The 25,279-nt window shown below is 35.5% G+C and overlaps 1 protein-coding gene across 2 annotated transcripts in view; it reads right to left on the bottom strand.

Moving 5' to 3' along the window:
- SEMA3A (semaphorin 3A) overlaps positions 1-22,651 on the bottom strand; it is a 467,035-nt gene extending 444,384 nt beyond the window's left edge. For both annotated transcript variants that reach the window (XM_058725246.1, XM_058725245.1), the window contains exon 1: positions 22,258-22,651. The gene's annotated coding sequence lies outside the window, so the exon portion shown is untranslated. The remainder of the gene's footprint in view (positions 1-22,257) is intronic.
- Positions 22,652-25,279: the final 2,628 nt, after the last annotated feature.

Raw genomic sequence — 25,279 nt, 5'->3', positions numbered from 1 at the left:
AAGGAACTTTTATGAAAAATTTTTGACCTGGCAAGGTCAGAGAAGTGATTACATCTTTAAAAAAAATAGAAATAGGCTGACCTGAAAGACATCCACATGTGTTTTAAAAGTAATGCCCATGTTTTATGTATTGATATTTTTGAATCATAAACTCTCTATCCTTCTCTAGAAAAGGGAACGTGTAGTTATGTATATGAATGATGTAATATTACTTCCTGTCTTTGGGAGACCTTCGATCTTGTTAGTGCTGCTATCCTGTTTGACTAGAACCCTGTAATCTTTAAAGAATGTTTTTGGTCATGGGCCTTCACCTTCGAGTGATTTCATCCAGATACAGTTTCCATAGGCTTTACTGGTTTAAACAGAAGAAAAGAGCAGACCATCTGAACAAAATAAAATGTCACCATTAAATTGGTTTTTGTAGCTTAAGGTACAGTGTAATGATATTTTTCCAGCAGCTGCTTTCAGTTGGATTTAAAGTTTAGAAAAAGGTTTGCATCTGATACAAAATAATAAACTGCAGGTTGTGTTACTTCCTTCTTTTGTGTCCCAAAACATAAGGAAAGTCTTTGTGCTTTTACATGGTAACTGATGATCATTAAGAATTTCTTTTTTTTTTTTTGTTCTCCTAAATAATTGCCCATATGTGCTAAATGGGGTATATGTGAAAAGTGCTTTTGAAAAAGTGAAAGCATTCTTCTAATAAATATGACTGTAGCTTGGGTCAATTTGTGTAATTCCTCACATATAGTTGGTTCCTTCTATAAAATGGTTTAATTACTTATGTAAAATGAGGTGTCTTGGTGATAAATCTGCTGTTACCACCAGGCAGTAAGGAGTTCTTTCACATAATCACGATAATTAATTTTATTTCCCAACCATTCTGATAGTTTGTTCTATTCACGAAGAATACAGACTTTAGAAAAATACAAACTCAAACGTAATCTGAAATAATGGTTATCTGTGCTATTAGTTTTTTTAAAAATTGTTAATGAAATAAATGTAAAACAAAAACATTAACTATTCTAAACAAAAATTAAATCAGAGAAGATTTTATTACTTCTGAGATTAGCGGAGTCAATAAATATTCACCAATTACTAAATTTACAGCTAGATAATCTAATGAAGAATGGGAAGGACAGAAAAAAATCATTGTAAGATTCCTTAAGTTCTTGTTACACTTCATAAAAAGTTTATAAATCCTCTATTGTTTCCATTATCAGAAGTTGCAAGGCCAAAATTAAATAAGCAAAAGTGTTTTCCTTGTAAATAATGTCCTTGAAAAACCTTGTTTTTATTTTTCTTTAATTTGGCCAAACTTGTGTTCCTCATCAAAAATACATTTTATTTTAGATTAGAAGTAGGCTGTGTGATACAGCATTTGAACAGACACAAATGAGCCTGTGGAGAGCAGAAGATAGTTACAGTTGTGAAATATCATTTGTTTCAGTTGTGAAATATTGTTTGAAAATAAATTTAAAAAACTACTCTGGAAGGTGAGAACATGGTAAAATACAGTGTAGGCCTTGGTGGGTGAGTCTTACCATGCTGAGAGCCAGTGACCTAACTTAAAGATAATGTGTGATGCATTTAAGAAAAAGACTCTCAGTTAATGCTAAAAGCCTGAGGCTTATACATAAGACAACAGCTGGTACTTAGAGATAGTATATAGCAAAGTTTATACCCAGAAATCCCAGCACTCTTTCGCCAATTATCTTTTAATTTCTTAATACTTCTTATTTAGTATCATTCCTTAGTGTGAGCTCTAAAAAGACTACCATAGGAATAAAAGTAGGCCTGCTCTCAAACTTGTTCCCATTCACCCATCTGGTTGCCTGAGGTATGAATTCTTTTCCCTTCAAGACCACACTTGACACTCCTTTTTTTTTTCATAATTGGATTTTACAGGTAAAATTACCGGGGTCAGAGGCAAAAATAGGTTATGATTCTCTACTGGCTAGCAAACAATACAGACGAAATTGTTGAGAGCAGACAGAGGAAGAAAAAAGAGAGATGGTCCTCCTTTAGTAGGTCTTCCAATAAGCAAGTAAAAGACTGAAATGGGAAATGATGGTATTTTAATCATGGATGACAACAAAAACTCTCAAGTTCAGAACCAGTAATACACTTGAAAGAAGCCGTTTTTTTTAAGCCAGATAAACACTGGAATTCAATCATTTTTCCTATCTTTTGGGATGTTTCTTTTTGTCCTGAGCCACAAACTATTAATACTTATGAGTGGGCTTGTAGGGGAACTGATATTACACTATGTTTTCCCACCCCACCCCCCAACACTATTTGTTTTCAGCAGAGTGACTGCTCGATATGATGTTCCAGGAGACTAACATTTTGGGACTCATTGTATTTATGTCTCCCTTATTAAACAGATTAGAAATCTTTAAAGGGATCCAAGAAAATCCCTAAAGGTGGATCTTTAGGTATCTTTTTAAGTATGATATTTTTATTAAAATATCGGAAGTGTTGGTTAATGTCAACATATCTCATTTTTCCAAGGCACAAAGAAAGAAATACATGCAGGAAGCATCCAAAGACCTTGACATCCACAGTGTTGTTAAAAAAGCAAAGCTTAGATTTGTAGGACAATAACTCCAGTCTTTTGAGGGATAAAAATAGAAATTGTGTTAGCAACCTATCCCAATGGCTTTCTAGCCTCATGGGAGGGAGAAGGAACGAACGCGTTATGAAATCTAGACCTGGAATTGCCAGAGTGCAACAAAACCCCTAATTCCCCGAGCCAAAAAAGACCGTCTCAACCATCCAAACTTCTATGCATCTTTTCCCCCCTGGTTTCTAGGGAAACATGCTTTTATACCTAAAGCTGACTTGGGAAATCCATTTTTAGACTCCAGTAAAAATTTGCTGCTTATAATTGTGAGCAACACACTAGGAATAGTGGCCCTCCAAATCACCTCTCAGATTTTTTTTCCCCCTTAGTAGCTTAGGTGAATGCTCAGGATTATTATTAAGTGCACTGACTTGACACTGATTGCTAACTAAATTTAATAGAGTTTTAAAGAGACTAACTCAATGAACAGCGGTAGATAGCTCTAGGGGTTACTTAACCTCAAATTGAGTACCCAATCTAACAAAATATTAATATATATGAATACAATAAAAAGGAAAACACACACACACACACACACACACACACACACACATATATGTGTGCTTTTATGTCCATATAAATAAAATCAAGAGAATATTAATAAATATGAATATCAATATATGTGAATATAATAGAAAGAAAAACACATATTAATATATATGTGTGCGTGTTTTTATATCCATATAAATAAAATCAAGAGAAATGGCAAAATTATTTCATGAATTGAGGGAAAGTTGGCTTAAAGTCAAAGGCTACAAAAAAAAAAAAACAACAAAAAATGAGTTGCATTGTCTGATTTCCCCACTCCAACACGTTTCAGGAATTATGTAAATGTTGAAGAAGGCTTTAGACTTTGAAGGAATATGGATTTGGGGGTATGGAGGTGGTAAAGTAAACTCTTAGACCTTAAAAAAGCAAGAAGAGCTTACTCAATAGCTTAATTATTCAAGAAATAGGTTAAAATTCATTAGTGCTTTGCATTTATATTGGTCAAGAAGGTGCTGATATTTGCTCTATCTTTTAATCCGTATTTCACTTGTCTTTTTTCCCATCAAACTCTCCAGACTTTTTCAGATAAAACATGACCCCCCCCATTTATATTAGATAATACATCCAGTGGTTCTCAAATTATAAAATACTTTTAAATACTTTAGAGGTATCATATGCCAGAAGAAGTAAACCCAGTCACAAATCAGTATTCTGCTTTTAAACTTTCACTAACACACACTTCACTATACTATTTCACAGGAATATAGGTCCACTCAACTAAACTATCATCAAGTTACGTCAGTAGACTTTAACAATGGAGAAAGGAAAATCTGAAACATCATGAAACCCTGACATTCAAAAAGTAGAATACTATCTCCGCAAAATGCCAAATAGTGTGATTAACAACAGCTTTTACTATTGAGAGATGTAGTCACCATTGGCAACATTTCCAATAATGGTGAGAATGGCAGTAACAAGGATACCTGGTGTTACAAAACTGGAGTCAGACTGCTCTGGGTCTGAATCACTGCTCTTCCCAATGCTAGATATGAACATCAGCAACTCAATCTCTTTGAGCCACCATTTATGCTTTCCTCATACAGATATGTTTGATGGGGAAAAAAAAGGAACCACACACACACACACACACACACTCACAGATAGAAACATGGTTAGGCAAAATACTTGATACCTAAGTACTTCTTAAATATTAGTTTCCTTCTTCTTATTAACCTCTGAAGTTTGTCACATAAAACTTCATGCTTAATCCCTTTATCTCCCATGATTTTAACTTAAAAATGATTATGGTTACAAGAATAAAAGAAATGGGAAAGATTTAAATGCTATCCATGGATACATCTTAGTATTCTACATTTAGTTCTAATATAATGCATGTTTTAATTACCATGAGAATAGCTGAATAAACATATCTGATCATTTAGACGGTTTAGAAACTAAGAAGAGAATTTCCAGTCATTAATAAGAATCCCCACACTGTAAGAATTACCTTAAGCATCAGATTCAAAGAGGATACTTTTCCATGAAAAGAAAAGCTTAAAAAGAAAAATATAACGGATAACACTACACTGAGGCAGGAGTGAGTTACAGTTCTATTTTCCATACCTTTAGTGCAAGAAAGCCCAGATACCTGAGACACACATGGGTCCAGATCTTTGAGATCTGGATGAATTCAAAACACTACATGGCTGTGTATGTTCCATCATGGTGACAACGAGGGCTCTGGGTCTCTACTGCTAGAAGTGAGAGAATCCTAACTCTGTCACTTTCCTTATCTTTCCTTATCTTTTGGCCTTGGGAAAAAAACAAGAACCAAAAACAAAAACAAAAACGACAGTTTCTGTCGGATCTCTCTGACTCTAAAGTAATATTAAAAATAATATGATTAGAGAATATAAATGAAGTAAACCTGAAATTTCCTCACTAGAGGAACCAGTTTTCTATATTTTAAATAAAAAGAAAAAAAAATGGATGAGAGACACAATTGTGTGCAAGCCAAAAACAGCATCACACAGAAACTTCACCTAGAGCAGGACCTTCCTGTGTGGTGAAGGTGGTCTTCGAGACAAGTGAACCCACAGTTTGCTCTTTTCAAAAAGACAGGTTGTTCTCTAGTGAAAGAACTACAGGAAGCACAGGTGAGAAATCCTGCTCCCTATTTATATTGTACAGAATTCCAGGGGAGTGGGTTTTCTCATCCAATAGTTAAGCTGAGGAGTGTTCTCTTTTTCATTTTTTTCTTCTTTTCAGAGAAATATTTTGAAATTGGTACAAAGCGTTCCTCCTTGTAGGAGCCTTTACACTTGACATTTTATCCTCTAGGTAGGTATAATATGGAGTCTAACATTCCTCCCCCCCCCCCCCCCCCTTAGGAGGGTGAGAGCTGGTGCATCCAGAACCCAAAGGAGAGGAGAACTGAACTATTACTATTTGGCGTTAAGACAGTGTATTTCCTCTGAAGGGTGTGAAGGGCATCATAAAATGTTAATTAATAGCCAGTAGTCTCCAGGGCCTCCCTAGAGATGGCAAACTCAGGGGAGGATCCTCACACCCTCACTTCTACCCTGGGAAAAAAAAGCAGCTCCATCCGCAGTCAAAATTAAGAGAAAATACAAAGGGCCAGTGGGAATGAATGTTTGTATTTGGTCAGAAAAATTGTCCCTCTAGCTAAGGGACGTGAGAGCTTCGGAAAAATGGCAGAGGTTGGAAAAAGTGAAGACAGACTGGAAATAGGAAAACGCCTTTAAAGGTATAAGTAAAGAAGGAAATAGAGGAGATGAGGAAGAAACAGTGAAACATCTGTGACATCATTTTTCTTCCAGCAGGCCTCAGATGGGCTACAGGCGCCAGAGTTCTCACCCCCGCCCCCAGGAGTGCTGCGTCCCAGGAGTGCTGGGGCTGAGGCCAGGAGGGGTAGGGACAGCCCCCCTCACATTCCCTGGTGAAAGTATATTTTACTATACACATTCAACCTGAAATTTCCTTGCCATGATGAAATGTTAGCGAGGCAGACTCTGTTTTCGTAGTTGGTTTGTTTTTTATGTCTGCTTATGTGTTTGTTTGTTCATTTGGTGTAAGGGTGTGGGTGAATGTGATGAGTGGTTAGCTGTTTCTTGTGTTGGCTTTGGGGTAGCGGTGGTGCACTGACTTGCTGTTTTAAGGGTAAAAACACATATGAAACAGATATCATTTTCTTAAATTCCTTTCTACTTAACGTTTGAAAAAAAAATCTCAAGTGAGAAAATGCAGTCATACAGATGTTGGAGCTGACTTTACTGGGTTGGGTTGGACACTCTGACCTCAATTTTTTACAGATAAAATGAGATCAAAATGAATTTCAAGAACAGTCTTTTAAGAAGGACATTCACAGAATACGCAACCGGGTGATTTTGCTGGGAAGTAGGAGGCATCCCTATGTTCTTTCTTTTTCCCCCAATCTTTTGTACGTAATTAATTCTGAACAGATATTTTGTTAACTGATAGGTGATGTGCATGGGATTTACTTATAAAACTCCTAGTTAATCCGTGACACCCATGCCTGCTTTCACTTGAAACAGTATCCATGCAGGCAATTTCTGATTCCCATGAAAGTCTTTTTTTTTTTTTCTTTCTTTCTTTCTTTAGAACCTAGGGATAAGGGGAAGTTGGTTTAAGAATCTTTTAAATATGTCTCAGCTGTCCAAATGTAGAGCCACCAACCAGGTGGGAGTGTGCAAAAGAATGCAACAGATTGGCAGAATCTGAAGTTACTTTTATGAAACTAGACTAACAGTGCTTAATTTGAAGAATTAAATAATTTTATTCAGGGGTTCCTAGGTGGCTCAGTCAGTTAAGCGTCCAACTCTTGATATCAGCTCAGGTCGTGATCTCATCAAGTCTGGCTTATGATTCTTTCTCCCTCTCTCTTCTGCCCCTCCCCTACATGTGCACATATACTCTCTCTCTCTCTCTCTCTCTCTCTCTCTCTCTCTGTCTCTTTCTCTCAAAATAAGTAAATAGATAAAATAAATAGATAAAAATTGTTATAAAGAAAAAAGATTCAATAAATAACATGAATATCTAATATATGCTAGGCATTCAGGTGACCGAGTGAAATGATAAAAATACTAAACAAATTTAAAAATTTGCTTTTACTAATACTGAGTATATTGTTTTGCTATGTAAGTATTTAATAAAGTACATTTTTAGAATCTTGTGTTTCTCATGCATGAACATCCAAACTGGTAAGTAACAAAAAGGTGATAGAGTAAACATAGAAAAGACAGAGGTTAGAAAATAATATACATTTTATGTAGTCCAAACTCTCTAAGTAGTCCCTAGAACCTGATGTAAGACATTGGCTTGTACAATATCAACATGGTTTAATTTGTTTTTAATTGTGTTATCATTAAATTAACCATGTCTTGCAACTTGGAGACATGGCTACAATTACTTATTATTTCTAACCAAGTTCTGTAAAAAAAAAAAAAAAAATTAAGATGACATTTTAATCGGTTTTCCATTATCTGATCTCACATATTATAGCACTTGATAATCATATTTAGGGAAAGAAATTTGTCTTATTCCTAGTTGTTCCTTTGTGAGTAAAAAAGCATGATAGAAGAGTACCTGTTACGTGTTTTTAAAAGAAAATAATAATTCAAAATACACCCTTAATATGTTTACATCATGGTTTCAACAAGTGCAATGACCTATTCTTAAAGTGACATGGTTCCTTAAGCAACATTACTCAAATGAACAAATGTATGTATTTTAACAGACAGTCTGCAAAGATGAAGGACAAAAATTTACTTCCATTTACTTGTTCAAATTTGGAGCTAAATCTGCATTTATTTTTCCTCACCTTGTATGAAAAGAATGTCAGTGTGTATGGTTATGTCTATTTATCCATATATATAGTGATGTGAGGGTATGGAATCTACTAAACAATAAGTGAAACTGTTCATTTATGGTCTTAGTGTCTGTGTACCTTCAAGAGCCTCCTCGGGGGCCAAGAATGAACGAATGGCAGAAGTGCTTAGAGAGGCAGCTAAGCATATGGAGAGTAATTGCTGTGAAAGCTATTGATTAATTCTCAAAATAGGAGGTCCGTTTTGGATTGGATGCCTTTGTGGAGCTCCTTCTGCCTGAACTCTCTTTTCTCGAGTCCCTCTCTCATTATCACCTTCTTCCTCAGTTAGGTAACTGAAAATTCCAAGGGAACAGCTAACCAGCCAATGTTGAAGTAACATCTTTGTGGAGTTGAAGTCATCGTGTTACACTGGTTTGTTTTTCCAGTGAGATTTCACATTTGTTAAAATATACCTTGAAATGCAGTTGTAAGGGAGACCCTCCCCTGCCCTCAGTTGCTCACACCTTCTAGTGTCAGTTCCTTCTGGGATTTGGAGCAACACTGAGCACTTTGGCAAATCTAAAAATAATCAGTCCATTAGTATCAAATTGCTTTCCTGAATACAGCAAGGTGCTCTCTCTCTGCCTCCCTAAACGCCAGCCATCCTCCCACATTCTAGTCCACCTCACCCTAATATGTATCATGTTCAAAATACAATGGGAACTTCACTGATTTACTGCTTTCCCTCCAAAGATTGAGGCTGTAAAACATCATTATGTATACAATTACACACAAAACTTTTTGCAACTTTGTCATGTCATTTTACTACAACTATAGGTTGTGAATATACATCTTGGTAAAACAAAACTAGGATATAAAACAAACACAATAAATTGGAATGCATTAACTGACAGGTGACATTTTGCATCTTTCCATTACCATTATTAGATATTTTTTGTGAAACACCCAAAATAGAAAACATAAATTTTATAGACTATAAAGGATTATGATTATTCTCCTTATCATTTCATTAAAATTATTTCAATAATAGGGGTTATTTCTATTGATGAGCATACTTAAAGAATAAATCTAAAGTGTTATGTTTAAAAAAGGAAATGCCTTTATTCTTCTGTCTTTGTTATTCTCTGACATTAGATATAAAGTATTTCAGGAAGCCACTATTCTTAAAGTAAGTGATTGTGCCTACATATCTGAAGTTCATTTTAAATATGATTTTAGTAGCAGCTATAGAAAAAGTTTATTTATTTTTCATGCTTCCAGGCTTAATTAGAAAGCGGTATGTAATGCACTTGTGATTATCAACCTTATAAATGGCACTTTAAAAAAAAACATTGTTTAGGTTTTTCCTTACCAAATATATCCCAACATGCTCTTCAAAATAATTTTTCCAATATTGTATCTTTCTATGAACACCTGGAAAATTAATTAGCATCTACATAAAGAAATAGAGTCAAGTGTTCCCTTTCAAAATACATTTTTTATAGCCACTCATAGAACAATAAGAAAAACATTCTAAAAGATTCTTTTTTGTGCTAAAGAATGCATTCAGTGGGGTCTGCTTTGGGGGATTGTAAGGGGAGAAACCTGGGGTGCTTTAAGGTTAATGGACAGTGATTAAGGTTAATGGCTGAGTGCTTAAGGTTAAGTGCTGTATTTACATAGCTGTCAATTCTCTTTTTGAAAAAAAAGTGTTCATGTCTATCAATCAGTTCCAGCTAATAGCCAATTAAACAGCAAATGGGGTATAGAGACAGAAGGTAAAGACCCCTCAATCTGCATATACAGGGTGGAAACTGTCAATCCTCAATCAAAGAAGTGTTTATTGAACACCTACTTTGCCACGGCTGTGTTGCACACAAAGAAGTAGACGCCCTGGTCTCTGTGTCCAAGAAGCTTAGCATTTAGCAGGGAAAGGAAATGCCTCTGTACAGGCAGCTATCAAAGAAATGACCCAAGTAATACATGGTACAGAATTCAGAGCAGGAAAAGATACTACCTAGCTCAAGGCTTCATAGAATTGGGAAGGATGTTTAAATTGTGCCATAAAATAATGGTTTTCAAACAGCTATATTTCATTCTTTCAAAAAGTGTACAACCTCAAGTGTGTCAGGGACAGCATGTGCTATATACATACTTGCTCTGGCAAAGTTTAACCATTCAACTACATCCACAGTTTATCAGTAATATCACTAAGAAATTCACTGGCGAGGAATATTTAATTGCTCTTCTTTTTCTCATGTAAAATCTCAAGATCAACTTAAAACAAGGACAAGGATAACAAAAAAAAAAATAGCTAGAGCAAAACGGCATTAGCACACTAACTTTGAGTTCAGTGTAAAGGTATTTAGACTAGGTAAGTCAGAAAAGTTTAGGCTAGCGTAAAGGTCTGCAGTATCCGGCAGTTATCCAAGGCAAACTGCATCACTAACCCCCAAATGACAACATGATTAATTATATAAATGTAGTTTACTAAAACAAGATTAATGTTCATCTCGGCAGCAGCCACTGGGAACAATACTTCATACATGGAGCAGCCTCACTTTCCCTCAATTAGCAACATTCAGTCAGGGCCTTTTCTATTTCTCTTTTCCTTTTTCCACTCCCTCTGAATTTCCAACTGATTTCAGAAGGAAGGTATGCTAGGAGGATGTAGGGGTTAGGGGCTAAGCAGGAACACCTGGAATGGAAGAGAAGGTGAAAAATGGACTTGTAACACATAAGCATGAAAAGCGAATTTTAAAACTTCTCTTAAATACGATTTGCATTCCGTAAGGTTCTTCTATTGGCTGGTTTCAAAATATTTAGAGCATGAGAATAGAACAGGCAAAAGTGAGTGGACAGCAAAAATTGACACCAAGTTGTCATAGATCCTCCTCTCCGGACTAAGAGTGCTAGCCAGGGAGCAGCTTCCTGGGTCAGAGCTGGCCAGAGACCGATCACAACTTAGAGGTGGAAAGGAACGGAGCTCAGCACTTGCGGGGAAGCTCATCTCTTTCAAATTTTTGCTGAAGCTTCAAAAATTAGAAACACGCTTTGAATCAGAGGAATGCTCTTACTAAAATGTAAACACCCGAAGTGTTAAAGGCTTATTAATTAAAATACACCCATCAAACTGTTGAATGATACTCATTCAACATTCTGTGTCTTTGCTTAATTGACTTCCCGTCCAGGACCTAGCAGTAATTACTACACCCAAGGAATGAGTGTTTTGATTTAGGAATTACTGGGGAAGAGGGTGACAGTGTCAAAGAGTAAAGACTAAGAGCATGGAGCTTTCTGAACTGAAAAAAAAAAAAAAAAAACTGCTGCTGTTGGCAGAAGTTCAAGTTTTGGGGTAATCGGAAGTCAGTATGAAGTCTAGGAGCAAGGGGGTGACTCAACTGCTGAGAGAAGGGAAGAGAAATTGCTCCCTGAATTGAAAAAAGTTGTGAAGTGAAGGGAAGATTATCAAAGATAAAGTTCCTAACACTCAAAATTTGCTAAAGGTCAATCCCATTCTTTGTATTTCCTAGTTCTCTATGCTTCTCAGTAAAGTCCACCCTAACTGTAGGGGTGATCAATGAAAACATGCTACAGTAAATTTAAGTCTGCACTGATCCATGAGCCATTCAAATGCTCATTACGTCTATCTTCTTTTGCATAAATCTCAATTAATAACGGCTTGTGCTGCACAGGTTGGGATCAAATCTAATTAAGGATACAGACTATTTCAAAGATCTTCTAACTTTGAGATATCTTGTTAAAAGAAATCAAAAGATGCTTTAAGCATAGTATTCAAATTAAGAGATCCAGCCACAGCTGATGTTAAAACTCATTATCTATTAAATGACAAATGTGGTACATAACAAACAAACAAAAAAAGATCTAATAGAAACTTCATATATCTCTGACAAATTTTCCAAAGACTTATAGCTCTAATTTCAAAAGGAACATGAACTAATTACAATATGTTTTTTTTTATTTCTTTAAGTAACATCATTCTTAATGTGGTTTCATATTTTTTCTCTTATTACACATAATTTAAGATAAATTAAGTTCACTATTTGTAGCTAATGACACTGTACCATCTCCATTTCATTATGGGGTCTACAGTTTGACAGAATAAAAAATTATCTAGAATAGAAAAAAAGGCAAATTATTATCTATTTAAAGTGCAAGAAATGGTTTTTAATTCCTTAATTCATGATCAGCACTTAACAGAAACCAGAAAAATTAACTAAAAGAATCAATGTCCTATTTTTCAATATTCAAATAACTTGAGGATATTTAATTACTCAGGAGTTTATTAATTCAGTCAAGACTGACTTTAAGTCATCAAATGTAGTATAAAAAATAAAACTTTTTAAATATCAGCACACATCTCTATAAGAGTAATATATCCTTGTTATCTTACTCAAAGTTTTTAAATTAAGTTTTAAACGGTGCTGTTCATTATTACAAATGAAATAATGTGTGTATACATATTTTAAATTAGAAACCACAGAAACTAGGTGCATTATCTATTTAAAACTTCTCATTTTACAAGTAAAAATGTAGCTAATGTTATTAAATGATATATGTTTTTAAATGATCTGTCCATGCTAATTTTAACTTTATACAAGTATAATCTCTGAAATTTGGTAAGTTGTCTAGTCATTATCTAAGACTATGTATATAAATGCACACACATTTTACAATTACTGTATAGCTAATATCTATTCCTAGACAGTAAACTAGTAGATACAACCTGAATAGCATATTGTTTCTTAGTGTTCACTTGTTTAAATATCACTAATATAAATTCCATTTTTAAAACATTATTTATTTTGAGAGAGACAGTGTGTGCGCACGAGTCGGGGAGGGGCAAAGAGACAGGGAGAGAGAGAATCCCAGGCAGGCTCCACATTGTCAGTGCAGAGCTCCATGCAGGGCTCGAACTCACAAACCATGAGATCATGACCTGAGACGAAATCCAGAGCCAGACGCTTAACAGACTGAGCCGCTCAGGTGCCCCAATATAAATTCTTAGCAGTGCTTTGAGAAGTAATTAGGATTGGGAACCACAATAGCAAATGCACTCAAAATGTTTTTAACGTGACCAGCCCTTAGTCCTTTCAGAAAAAAATAGCTTGAGTCAATCCTTAAACTTTAATGGTCACAGTTGCAGTTGCAGGAACTTGCCAAGTTATCATCTGCCCATGATACTGCTTCTCTCCAGAAAAGCCAGAGCTCCTGCCAAATGCACTTTCTTCCCCTAAGACATGCTGACATATAACATTATTGCTGCAGCCACAAGTGACGTACCATGGATGGGTCCTATTAGCCTGTTCCCATATCAAAGGTGGTCCTCCAGAACTAGTATCCTGAGCTTTGGAAGCAATTCCAGGCGTATCTTATGTGAAGCCTTAAGTATTTAAAGCAGTTACATAATTGATTCTGAGCTTTAGTCTTAGAAAATGTAGTCGTCACCTTCCTCAGTCTAATCTCATATAAAGGATAGAAATTTCCCTTGGATCTAGATCTTTTTCAGCCCTTCAAAATGCTGGTGTGTAGGTATATATAGTTTTTAAAGTTTACAGAGGGGCAGAGATGCTTAAAATATTTTGGAAGCAAAATCAAAACGACAAATGACAGCAGGTCTCTGTGCAATAAGTATAACTGCAAATGAGGTTTTCAGTTTTTGTAGACAGAATGGAAACATGCCATGGCAGTCCTTCAAACGAATCTTCTCGAACTTCATGTTAACTATCTGTGGATAGAGAATACAATGCACTTTCCCCTTTGTCATGCCAATTTCATCTTTTATGAGCTGTCTAGTTCTATTTTCCTGGAAACATGATAAAAATTAAAAGGCTAATGGTATTACTAGGAAAAGTTACCTATGGCACAAAGGACCTTGACTGCTACGCTGTATATAGACTGGGGAAATTGTAAATATCTGATAGTAAGACTCCTGACAGGTTTCCCTGAGTATGGTGACTATTTTCACCGGGCAGACCACCTGCAGGAACTTAGCTGTACCCCTGTTGTAACAGAAGATATCGGTTTCCACAGGGAACAGGGTTTCTAATCCTGTGTTTCCCCTACCCCCCGCCCCCATTTTGATCTTCTCTGCTGTCACAAGGGGAGCCGCTGATGCTGTCCTGCTGGCAGTCTGTTGTCGTCTCTTATCCTACCTCCTTCCCAGTGGGCTAGTGTCAGCAATAGCCAATGGCAGTTTTGTGAGTCTAGTGGTTTTGGAGAGTCTAAAAAGATTCCATGTGGGCAATATACAACCCAAGTCATACTAATAAAATAAATGTTTGGGTCTTGTCATAATAAAAAAGCAAAGTTCACAATTTCCAAAATGAACAAATTAAAAAAAAAAGGTTAATAACATTATTTTAAAAACTTGTAGTCTACCTACAAGATCTCTATGTAATGCTGTCCGTAGCCACAGTCATTGTTTAAAGTAACACATTAAATATAAAAATACAGTGTTTCTATAGCAGCAGAGAATAGCAAGTGATTACTATAAATATTCAAAACTCTAAAGCAGCCAAAGTAAGCCAGGAAACAATTATTTTAAGTTCATAGATTTTTTTTTCCTGTTGGTGCACACGAAAGTTGGTGATGAAATTTGTTTTTTAAATTATGAACTATAGTTCTTTAAAGAAAAAAACATTTTTATTTAAGAGAGCTATTACTGTGGAATGGATAATAGAAATCATTCATACACGCATGTATTTGCTTTGACACATAAACTACACACACAAGGAACAAGTTATTTATTACATTATTGTAACAGAAACTAATGAATATGCCTAAAAACATGATATAAACACAAGGTCTGATATAAAATATGCATCTTTTTCTACATGATAAAATCATCTATAACATTTGCATTCTCCTAAAGGTACTAAAGTAAAATGCCTTCTTGAAACACATGGCATTGATATCACACCATTTCTTATATTTTCTTGAATCAAAATATGATGGCAATACTAAGATTTTGTCAGGTAGGAGTCTTACCACATATACGGTGTATACGTGCATCCTTAAGGTCCATAATGTATTGAAATAGTTTGAGTCTCTAAATTCCAGTCCAAAGGACTAGAACTATAAAAAACATAGCCTCTGTCCCAAGCTACCCTGCATGTGGGCATCCCAGCATGTTTGTGCACATTTGCTGCTTTCAGATAATATATCAGCCTCTTGGAAATACTTTCATTAGTTTAATGTTATTCATAAAATTGAGAAAGTAAAACACATTGTTTATCTGTAAACTGCAAAGGACAAACCTCTTTTGCTATCAATATGAAGATTAAATGAGATAATATAAATGACACGACACCCTGTAGTTACTTTACATTTCTATATTCACCCACGTATATTTGCTTTTGTATCTTCAAGGTAATGAAATGAGTGCACATAAGCTTTTCTTGCTCAAATTTTCATTTTGTATAAATTAAATACTTGGTCACAAAATCAGCCTTGTTTCTTTTTTTAATGTTTATTTATTTATTTTTCCAATATATGAAATTTATTGTCAAATTGGTTTCCATACAACACCCAGTGCTCATCCCAAAAGGTGCCCTCCTCAATACCCATCCCCCACCCTCCCTTCCCTCCCACCCCCCATCAACCCTCAGTTTGTTCTCAGTTTTTAACAGTCTCTTATGCTTTGGCTCTCTCCCACTCTAACCTTTTTTTTTTCCTTCCCCTCCCCCATGGGTTTCTGTTAAGTTTCTCAGGATCCACATAAGAGTGAAAACGTATGGTATCTGTCTTTCTCTGTATGGCTTATTTCACTTAGCATCACACTCTCCAGTTCCATCCACGTTGCTACAAAAGGCCATATTTCATTCTTTCTCATTGCCACGTAGTATTCTATTGTGTATATAAACCACAATTTCTTTATCCATTCATCAGTTGATGGACATTTAGGCTCTTTCCATAATTTGGCTATTGTTGAGAGTGCTGCTATAAACATTGGGGTACAAGTGCCCCTATGCATCAGTACTCCTGTATCCCTTGGGTCAATTCCTAGCAGTGCTATTGCTGGGTCATAGGGTAGGTCTATTTTTAATTTTCTAAGGAACCTCCACACTGCTTTCCAGAGCGGCTGCACCAATTTGCATTCCCACCAACAGTGCAAGAGGGTTCCTGTTTCTCCACATCCTCTCCAGCATCTATAGTCTCCTGAAAATCAGCCTTGTTAAAATATACTTCTAACATTATTTAAGAAGTGAAAAAAAATGAATGTATTAGTGTTATACTATCTCATAGGGTAGCTAAGAGCAAAGATGCCAATATATGTCAATGTTTTATGTGAATATGAAGATATTTTTGTTAGTACAGCATTCCTGTTCTTCACCATGTGTCAGGCAATTGTTGGCTAGGACTATAGGGTAAACGAAGCTGAATTCCAGGATTCAGTTTTAGAGGCTCACTTTTAAATGGTAAAGGTTTTTGGATTCCTTTGTTAATTTTCTTTCATTTCTTAAATCCTTCAGAACAGGACTGAAAAGAGACCCACCAAGAAATGGAAAAATCAAATATGAATCCTTCATTAAGCTCACAAATTAAGGAAATTGAGAAGTGTTTGTTCACGCCAAGACATAATTTTTCATGGAAACTCCTATTTTGTTAAATGAAACTCAGGCTGAGATAAAAGTTTTCTGATTAAACATCACTGAAATATATTTTAATATAGGGGAGAAAATATGTGTGATTGTTTATACAACATAAGTTATACCAAACAGAGTCCTCCACACATACAAAACCCTTTAAAAGCCAGGCAAGTCCTGAATGAGACATCAGATGCTGAGCTTATGCACTCTCATGGCCTTCTATGTCTCATAAAAATTTCTCATTTTTCCTGGTCACTTTACAAAGAGCTTTTCACAATTCTTTCATGTGCAAATAAATCAAAAAATGTTGCATGGCCGATATTCTATACATTTTAAAAACGACCGAATAATTGTCTAAAAGAGGACCTGAACCCCAGTGTTCTACTTCATGTTCAGTATTCCACTTATAAGGATTTTAGTTTTGTAATTCAGTCAAACCCAAGTTTAAATACTAACATGGATATGCGTACTTAGTAGCAGATGGTTATCTAGGGAAAATAAATTCTAGAATGACTGAAAATACAGTTTATCAGGAAAGTTATGATGCAGCATGTGTAATTTGTACAATATTAAGGAATAAAACAAAATGAAGTTGACTGCTAATGAAACGCCTCTTTGAAACCCTGAGTTTGTCGCACCTCCAACTTTAACTCTGAACACACAGCAATGATAAAATGTACTTCATAACCAAATTAAAAATTCATGCCACTCTCTAAACAGGATATAGGTGTCAATGAGCCTAAAATGAAGAGAATATTTAATATTAAGCAGGGATAGAAAAGAAGAATTTTTGGATATTGGTTGCAGAAGTAAACCCATGGTAGCTAGGAGTCTGATTTGTGTAGGGAAACTGGGACCAAGAGCCTTCCTTCCACACAAAGCAAGGACATGCATGAATCGAGTTGTGGCTGACTGCTGGTTTTGGCTTCAGGATGTATGAGACTATAGCAATTGTGACCACCAGATATGAATGGAACTGTCCGTCAGCACAATGTCTAAACCTACAGTGTTCTCAGTATTTCCCTGGAACATAAGCCAGTAGTAAGTAAGCCAGTACGAGACAGAATTAATTGTAGACTGGACCCATGGTAGAAGGCTTGGGATGAGTCAGGCCAAAAAAAGGAGGGGGATGGGATTAGGAGACCCTCCCAGTGAAGATGACCCTACAAATGAAAATGAAGTGTTGTCTGGATAATCCAAAAAGGATTTATGAGGGTAAGATTAACTTCAAGAAGCTAGCCTGTTGAGCTCTTTGAGTTATGACAGTGATAGGGAAGTCTCTGATCGAAGTTTTTCAAGTAATCATCAATCCTCAAGGTTTTTAGGGCTTTCAGATCTTGTCACTATAGATTAATTCTCTTAGGATTTTAAGATTAGTTTGAAAAAAAAATTACTTGTTTTCTTCTCTGTCTCCTTTTGTATAAAAACAGTCTATGGTTTTATAAATGCCAAACATATTTAAATATCTTCATCCCATACCTTTTTTTTCATCAGATATCTTTTATCAACACAAAAGAATATATGAGAATTAAAGTAACATTTTTACATATCCAGTTTTTTAAAAAGTAGGTTGGGTTCGCTAAAAATTTGAAGTAATTTCCTCATTTTCATTAAATTTGCCATGCATAAAACTGCTTGTGTATATAGAAGTGGATCTCTCACCTTAACAATTATGATAAGATAGGCTTTTAGAAATAAAAAACTCCCTTTAAAATGAATATTCTGTCTTTATCTGGGAGAAGATACACAAGCCCATAATGACAAAAGTTATATTATGAAATAGAAGGGTTTTTTTTTATCATAAATATTTTGTTTTTGAGTTCTCTACAAAGAATATTCTCAATCATATTGATAAAGGTCTGTCTGGGGGAGAAAGTGTTCCAGCAGAGGGTCATACGACAGGTATAGTTCCTTGGAAAATCTGTATCTGAAATAAAATATTTCAAATAGGTTTTTTCTAGGCTATGCTTACATGACACAAGTATTCACAGATAAAGAGACATTCAATGATCATTCTATTAAAAAAAATCCAGATGGTCCTACTAAGTAACTAAGGCCTGAAAATCTTTAAGAGTGAATAACTGCTCACTTTTTTTCACTGCCGTAGTGGTTGGTGGGAATGTGTTTAGGTGACTCTCATTCAGAGACCATTGTGATGAGCATCACCCCTGTTAAGTTCAACAGTGGATTGGTTGGAAATACCCTGAGTTGACAAACTCTTCTCAGAGACCTAACACGAATGGAAAATTAACAATTGAGCGAGGGTAGAAGGACCAGTTCTTCTCCCAATAGCTGAGATAATAGCTGTAACTCCCATACTTGTCATAAAACCTCTGAAAAGTAGTAGGGTCTATACATACTGAATGATGATGTAAACTGAAGTGTGGTCTTACTCACTGGCATTTAACGATTTATGTTTTGTTTGATTGGGTCGTCTATCTATTTCTATTTATAAATCTCTTTCAGAATTCAAGTCGTCCTGATCAGGTGATCAGAGATAAAGTCAACTTGGCATTGATAACGAAGTCACCTGTTAGGGAAGCAGTGCAGTCTAGTGTTTAGAAGATTTATCTGTCCTCATGCAAAGTTAATTTGAATCCAAGTTCCACTGCTTACCAACTACATGGCACTGGTCAAGTTCTTCAACCCCTCTGGTTTTACTTTTATAAATGGGAATAGAAACAGTACCTACTTCATTGGGCTATCAGGACTAAATAAATCATGGGTACCAAATGCTCAGGGCAGTGTTTGGTTCCTTGCAAGTGCCCAATTCATGTTATTCATAGCACCCTATCTGGAAATGGTTGGCTTCCGATTCATAACAAAAATGGAGGCCTGGATAGAAGAGTACCTGGAAGACACTGTGGGCACTGATAAGGTGGGAGCACATCTAGGAAGCATTGTACCCGTTGTACAGTTGGCCACACTGTCTCTTCCTTGAGTGACCACTGAAATTTCACTGTCTTTTTCCCCATACTCTCTATCTTGATATGTAATATAGTTCCTTTGTTTTAAGTGAAAATGGAGTTATTAAATCCTGTGTTGATTTATGGTTAAAAATTAAAATTCTTCAAGGAAGGAGATCTCTTAGAATAAGTTGATATATCCTGTGATTTCTAAAAATTTTCCTCCAAGTATTTTAGAATTTGTGTGAATAAATATAGCGTATGTATTTTCCACTTACTTCCATTATTTGTATTGTCGAATTATTCCTACTGCAATCTTATTTGAGAACATGTACAGATAAAGCCACAGCGACACAGAACACTTACATAAATGAAAAGACAAGGGTATTTATTTAAAATGTAATTTGTCAATTGCTTAAATTTCAACAGGATATTTATTAGTAAAATGTAATTCCTGTAAAAAAAGTATTTGTTTTACTTTTAAGTTAGACTTAACCTTAATGCTTTTCAGCATAGGATTTAACTGGGATGGTTATAACAAAGCCACTGTTGTAAATTATAGATGACTCAATTGCTTCTTTGAGGATATCAATAGATGTAATTACTGTCTTATCACCACTTAGCTACATATCCTTAAATGAATTTCACCATTGGTGAAAAATCATTATTTGCATGAGTTCTTTGTGTATATTTACTTGCTGGCATATAGCTACCATTTAAGCATAATAAATCTTGTGTAAAATATCAAACCCTTCCTGTCACTCCATCTTTATTCCCACAGTGACTCTTCAAATTTATTAAATTAACTGCAACTTAAGCAAAGGCGATATATTCTAACTCTTTGGATAAAGTGTAAAGTTCTCATTCATCATTCTATGTCTTCAATAATAAGCTTGAATGATTTTTTGACTTACTTATTTTTTTACCGAACCAAATATTCTAACCAATGTGTTATCATCATATAAAATTAACCACAAAGTATTTAAAAAGTGCAGCATAGCACCACTTGATTTTTATTATACTTTGAAAGGCAAATGAAGTAAATCAAGGAGAAACAAATCTAAAGGCAGTGCTGAAGTGAAGTCCAGCCTTTGAAAAAGGCTTCCTATTAATCACAGACCTGACCTTTTCATTAAGGGGCACTTGTTGGAGTCATTGACACGGTTACAGCATTCATATGTGTGAACTGTACTCCATGGTATTCATGTACTGGGGAAGGCATAGTGAAATTAGATTCTCTCCCTGTAGGGGGTAGACATTGACCGCTATTCAATGCCAACAATTGTCGGTTTAAGTATTTCATGAAGAATGACTTTTAAACTGCATTTACTCTACCATCAGTAATGTCAGATGCAATTCTTAAAGAAATATATTTAACAAGCAATAATTAATTAAACCTCTCATAGCAGCAACTTTATCCGAGATAAATCATTTCTGAATATACACAAAGGAGTCATCAGGATTCTACCGTCATGGTTTTTAAACCATCAATTTCAATGATGTCCATCTGTAATAGTTAGAAAACAAAAACAAAACGCTGGCCGGTAGGGAATTATTTAAACAATGCAACAGTGTTTTATCCAGTTTCACCTGTCTATGTACCCTATATATGTACATTGTCTTTTGAGACAACAATGCCTTCCAGACTAATTTTTAAAAAAAGCCTAAGTTAAAAAAAATCCTTGAATGATTGCAAAGAGCTATTATGACGTGCTGACAGTTTTTAACTGCATCCTTTTTAATATTATTATCTTTGGGCAATATGTGATGCATTGAATTTAGAATCCTAACTGGAATCTTTGTCAGAGCATATGTCCCATGCGTTTATTTCTTACATGGAACATCATACATTTGAACAGCAAACACATTCTTTCACATTGGCTGACATTCCACCTGAAAAAGTCCACCACAGTTAGCTTGTTAACACAATTCAGGATATATGGTATAGTAGTAAAAAGATTCCCCATAGCCAAGTAAAAATCAGAGTAGGGGGCTCAAGGAACAGGGCTGCATTTAGATCAAATCTGAACTTGAAGTTCAAATATAGTTTAATAGTGAATCTCAAGTTGTAAATGCAAAGTAAACGCAAAGTGAAGGCTGCTTTAAACCAAGCATGAAAGACCAAAAAGTCAAAGTTGAGATTTCCTACATCTGGCTTTAATATCTCTTCCTATGCTATCAGACAAATGACCTTTGTTTTGTTTTGTTTGTTTAAAAATTCATTATCATTGTCATTGCTGCTACAACTTAATACTGCGTTTAGTTTTTAGCATCTTTTCTTTGGTAAGAGATTGAGCTGTAGAATGGATTTGTTGAGCAAAAATTTCAGGCAAATGCCACACATTAGCAAACAGTGACATAACAATACAGCTATGCAGAAAAGTTGAAAACTATTTTCGAGAAAAGTATGTGCTTCTTACATATTTTTTTTATTGTCAGAACTGTGACAAAACACTTGCTACCATCATTCCTGACAGCAATAAAGGACATTTCACCCAGAAATAGTGAGTAATATGCCAGGCTACAGGATTGAATTAGCAATATTATTAGCACCACATTTTAGTTCCGAGACCTTCTGAATGAGGAAGGCACTTGCAGAGTATTTAAGCTTCAGTGACAGTGCCAAGGCACTGTGCAAAACGAAACTGGAGGAAATCCACAGGGTTATGAACGCAGGCTTTTTGCTAGTTCACTTTTGCAGTCTTTAGAGGATTCCCTGAGAGTAAACATCCTTAATTAATTCCCAAGTAAAAGAAGAATAAATTTTCCACTTACTGCATTTGCTGTCCTTTGTCCACACGCTGAAGTCAAAGAGCTGTTCTGCTGTTCTTACCTAGCTCTAGGTTGCCCTCCGGATTAGGCATAAACGTGAGCGGCAAGAAGCGTGTTGACTCTGTAACTGTACAAGGAGCAGCCCATCTCACTGCTGCTAGCGAGCCGGTCAGGACAGAGTGCTAAACTTCAGCATGAGAGCACAGCATCTATTACCCCTGAGGCTCTACCATTTCACCTACACCTGGGCGGATCTATCAAGCTTCATCTCTATTAGAGCTATTTGACTCTGTGGTTTAAGAGGGAGGAGGAAAAAAAAAAAAAAGAGGCTTGCCGTTGTCACACTTGTTTCCTATTAAAGGGCCTTACGGTGGATTGAGTAATTGTGTACGAAGGTAGTCTGGCTGGCAGATGTGTGCAGCCCCAGCGGAGCCCTAGATTCAAGGCAGATGGGTTGTACCAGGGCGCAAACAACATTGAGAGAGAGAGAGGCGTGATTAAAACAGCAGGCCTCTGTTTTATAGTGCTGGAAGTGGGGTAGCATTAAAGCTCCTGGGAATCAGAGTTCCCCAAATGGCACTACTCTATAGAAAGAAAAACAATAAATTCAATAAAAAAGAAAGATGTTCAAGCTACAGAAGTTATAGAGGTATTTATAATATTCACTTTAACTATTAATGAAGGATTAAATGAAGCACCTTTCCCCCAATACTCCAACTGAACTTAATTAAAACTACTCAATCATGGGTCATCATGGGTTATTGATAGTGTTAATGTGATGGATTTGAAACAGATCCCTCATTCTGCCGCATAAGCCATGGTTATCTTTTTAATCTGAATTAAATTGCTTTAAGGAGATTTACACTGTCAGGCAGATTGACATTCTGCAATAGGACTTTTTTTTTTTTTTTTTAATGTGGTTGAGGCCAATGGTTAAAAAAAAAAAAAATCCGCTTGTAGGTATTTCTGCCTGCATACCACACATTATCTCAAGCACCTTAACCCATGGAAACTTTAGGGCTTTCTGTGTCACCTCTCTGACAATCAAAACTAATCAGAATGTGTATAATAATAATAATCAGAATGAATATAATTCACTTTCCCAAATCAGAATCGTTTGATCTATTTTCCTATGTTGTTGAGAGCTACTTCCCTTTGTTAAATAGTGCACAACTACTATTATTAATAATGATGATGGTAATTAAACAGTTGCTACATGCATTATCTCTTTTGAGTCCTACAATGACACCTTAAGGTCAATATTGCTATTATTATCTCTCTTTTTTTCACCTGAGGGAAAGAGTTGGAGTTGGTCACATAGTATGATTTGGAAGCACAATACCATTGGATCTGCCTCTAGAATCTTCACTCTTCACTATGTCATACAGTCTCTGTACAAAATAAATTTTATCCTGCACAAAATAAATGATTCTCATCGCTTTCTTTTATAGAAAACTTGGAACGGATTTTTTCTTTTATTTCTCTTGGTAGTTATAATTTAGAATTAAATACTCAAGCGTTGTGTGTCCAAATAGAAATATTGTCCAGCCCACAGAGAAGTTGCACTAATGGTTCTAAGAATCAATGAGGGGAAGAATTGCTTAAGAACATGTAATTTAAAAATAATTCATTGACACAGTTTCTTATAGTTAAAACATTTGAGCCAATGTTTCTTTAATTTTTTTTAAATGTTTGATTAATTTTTGAGAGAGTGCAAGTGGGGGAGGGTGAGAGAGAGGGGGGACAGAGGATCCGTAGTGGGCTCTATGCTAAGAGCAACTAGCCGGATGTGGGGCTTGAACTCACAAACCTCGAGATTATCACCTAAGCCAAAGCTGGACGCTCAACCAACTGAGCCACCCAGGTGCCCCAGCAAATGTTTCTTAATATTTCTAACTGGTACACTGCAAGTTAGTGGAAGAAGGAAGAAGTAAGAATTTCAATAAATAAATTCTTAATTTTATATTCATTTTACACATTTCCCTAAATCAATCCAAATCTATTTTTTGAGTAAAAATTTCTAATTCTCCCTCTAATGTTTTACCATTTTCCAGTGAATTAATGCTATATTTGCTCTAATAGAAGCTTATTTTACTCAGTGGTGAAATTATATTACGGAGTATATGAAAAAAATTTGTTAAAAACCCCTCTCACTTTATTTCTAGAGACAAAAAGACAGAAAGTAAGTCTGAAAATAAATTTATACTTCCATGAAAATTTTATTTAAATAATGAAACTTAGGGGCGCCTGGGTGGCTAATACGTTAAATGTCTGACTTCAGCTCAGATCGTGATCTCACACTCCGTGAGTTCAAGCACTACATCCGGCTCTGTGCTGACAGCTCAGAGCCTGGAGCCCGCTTCAGATTCTGTATCTCCCCCTCTCTCTGCCCCTCCCCTGTTCATGCTCTGTCTCTCTCTGTCTCAAAAATAAATAAAAACATTTAAAAATTTTTAAACAATGAAACTTAGATTTATTTAAAAGTTTTGTCAAAGATAAACAAAATAAAAATCTGGTCATGAATAACAGCATGGTCTTATGCTATATGCCACATTATACTGACATCCATATTTATAGTCCTCTGACTTTGGATGTTTATAATAATCTGCTAAATATTAGCAAAAATGTATTCCTTATATTTCTACCCAAGATATGAGAATAAGAATAAATATGCTTTAAAATGCAAAAAAAAATTAAGTACTAAAAGATGATGAAGGAGAAATATAAGGTATCATAAAAGTGGGTATTGAGTACCAAGAAAAAGGAGCAGAGATAAAAACAAGGAGTAGAGATAAAAATACTGGAGACAAAGCAGACTGTGACTTAAATGTAACCCAAGGGGCCAATGCAACTTGAAGAGACCTAAATGGTTAACTACTGTTTGTACACAGTCACCATTAAGGAGAGGGCCTTTTAAACAATGTCTGGTTATTTTACAGTGTGTGTTTCTATGTGCAAAGATTTGGATGTCCTAAAGACATTATAAGCAAACATTGATATTCAAGTTACAGAAAATATGCTACTG

This window comes from Neofelis nebulosa, chromosome 4 (assembly GCF_028018385.1).
Source record: "Neofelis nebulosa isolate mNeoNeb1 chromosome 4, mNeoNeb1.pri, whole genome shotgun sequence".
In the NCBI taxonomy this organism is placed as follows: domain Eukaryota; kingdom Metazoa; phylum Chordata; class Mammalia; order Carnivora; family Felidae; genus Neofelis; species Neofelis nebulosa.
Note: the sequence above shows the minus strand (reverse complement) of the source record. Positions and strands in the feature narration are given on the sequence as shown.